General features: G+C 29.7%; 1 pseudogene; it reads right to left on the minus strand.

The window, feature by feature from the left end:
• Positions 1-556: 556 nt before the first annotated feature.
• Positions 557-2,795, minus strand: LOC105460480 (annotated as a pseudogene).
• Between the last annotated feature and the right edge of the window lie 6 nt (positions 2,796-2,801).

The following is a 2,801-nucleotide window of genomic DNA, read 5'->3' on the forward strand; positions in this document are numbered from 1 at the left end:
AGAAAAACGACGGAAAGAACGAGATATTAAATTGGATGAACTTTTAAAAAAAAAAACCGAAACTGTGCAATTAAAAAAACGTCAACTACAAATACAAGAGAAAGCGTTAGAAACAAAACAAAATTTTGCTGCGACCAAATTGCGGTCTAAAGAACGTCGGCACAAAGAAGTAATTGCGTTAGAAAAAGAAAAATGCAAATTATTACGTAGATATACTGTTGATAGACAAGGAAAACATTGAAGAATATACTGAGTCGGAATAATAACAGTTAAAATTAGAATGGAAAGAGTCATATTTAAAAGACTTATAAATGATATTTTTTTATAAATTCCATGTTATGATATATTTTACTAATTATTAATATAGAATAATACGCTGTTAATTTAAGAGACAAGTATACTCAATTAACTAGTCATTTTTAATATGTGATGACATGATTGCAATCAAACGAGTACAAAGTCAAACATGGAATTAATATGTTACTATGTGTTACTATGCAGATTAACTAGTTTGAATAACATTAGATTGTAGTTAAATATTATTATATTCAGAAAAGAGAATGTAATATAAATTTTTACTTTTTCAATAAAAAAATAATATACAAAGAATGTATGTACAAGTATTGTCTTTAATCCAACTTATGTTTAAATCAATTGAGTTATAATTCTTCTTATTCGCTGAGATCGCAAATTCAGAAATATGTCATATACTTTACATATCAGGGAATAGTTTTTTAAACAATTGCATTTTACGATCTTCACGAATATTATTAATATTTTTGTAATCATAATCTTCCAAGATTATATCGTCATTTTCTTCATATACTTCACAGCTATCGTTTTCTGTAATACAATAATTATGTAAAATACATGCAGCTATAACCGTATTTGTAATAAATTCCATATTTCTATATTCAGAAAAGAATTTTATTCGACGAAATCTTCCTTTTAATAAACCAAATGCTTTTTCAACTGCAATCCGAGTAGACGAATGTAATTCATTAAATTCTTCTTGTTGAGGTGTTAAGTGACCATTGTCTTTAAATGGTGGAACAAGCTATGATAATGATGGATATGCAGAATCACCAACCAAAAATGTACTCTTAGGAAATAGTACTTCCTTATCCTCATTCGCTATTTCGTACAATGGCGATCTCCTCAATACCCGAGCATCGTGAAATGATCCTGGTTCGCCGCAATATATGTTTGTAAATCGCATATTGGAATCGACAACAGCTTGTAAATGAATGGAAAAAAATTTTTTGCGATTGCAGTATTTCTTGATTTTTGACGATGGTTTTTGAATTCGGATGTGGGTGCAATCAATTGCTCCTAAAACGTTTGGAATCTTTTTCTTTAAAAAAAACCCTGCGCACACTGTTGAAATATTCTGTTGCGGCCATCAATCATTTCATCTAATTTAGTCAAAATCCAAGTCATTACACGACGCACAATTCGGAAAACGGATGAGATTGAAATATCGAAACGATCTGATATGGTTCTCAGTGGTTCTGTATTTGCCATAAACCAAAGGAAGATGTATATACTAAGCTTTCCTGAAATTGGTCTCATTCCGTACAAATTACTTGGCATGAATTCAGATGTTTCAAATTCATCTACAACAGAATAATACAATGACATTAATGGCAAAATATAATCATATATATAATAATAATATATATAATTTATAATCTGCAATATAAATTTAAAATAGAGCAATTGAACATAGTTACTGAACAGAAAAAATTTCATACTATATATTATTTGTTACAGTTAATCACAAATTTCAATATAAAAGTTAATACATTATTAAGTTAATACATTACCAATAAGTTTAAGAGCTGTTTGTCGTGATAATCGCAAGTTTTCTTTAAATTCTTGTTCGGTCCAACATTCTATAAGTTCAATATAATTTTCCACACGATGCCGTTTACGCGCATAAAGTAAATATCGCATTAGTGGAAAATATAAATGATGAAAAATGCATCGTCATTATCGTCATTGCATATTAAATTGTCATCATCTGTAGTACTGTCTGCTTCGCAGCAAGTGCTATCAGAACTGGAGCTACTGCTAGACTGTGTTGGTATTTCCATAATACAAGCCACAACCTTTCGTTTCAACATCTACAATAAATATGCAAAAATTAATAAAAAAATATATATTATTCATTTGTAATTTTGCCTTTATTTGTATCCGTACGTTAGCAATCTGTAATAATAACTTTGTAACTAAGTATAACACGCAGTTAAAATCAACTTTAATCATGTGTACTTGATTTTATTAAATAATGTTATTTTGTAATTTAAATTATTGTTAATTTGCACACTACGTACTTACGCGCTAACTCCCAGAGCCTTTTCTGTTTAATTTTTACTTTAATTTAATCACTGGAAGTTTCTACATATCGTATTTTATTATATTAAAACACATTTACTTTCACATACGAATAATAATGCAAAAATTTCCAATCGATTATAATCAATCATAATTGCGTGTTGTGAGAATTTTGCAATCAACAGGTGCGAGAATGATACATACTTTGCAATGTGGCATGCTTTAAGTTACGAGTCGCCTTGAACTGACTGATTCGAAATTTCTCTTCAGCATGTTTGCACTGTTGTTCCTTTTGCAATCGCAACACTCTCACGTAAAGTCACCATTTAAGAGGATTTAAAATAGGAAATTTGAATAAATTCAATGTTGTGCCTGGTCAAGGAGAAATGGTTGCACGTTGTATAAGATCCACAGCTTGTACCTTGCAATAATCAGACTGCAGAAGAGCGTTGAACAGAGAAGAT

Source organism: Wasmannia auropunctata, unplaced genomic scaffold, assembly GCF_000956235.1.
Source record: "Wasmannia auropunctata unplaced genomic scaffold, wasmannia.A_1.0 LD321207.1, whole genome shotgun sequence".
Lineage (NCBI taxonomy): Eukaryota > Metazoa > Arthropoda > Insecta > Hymenoptera > Formicidae > Wasmannia > Wasmannia auropunctata.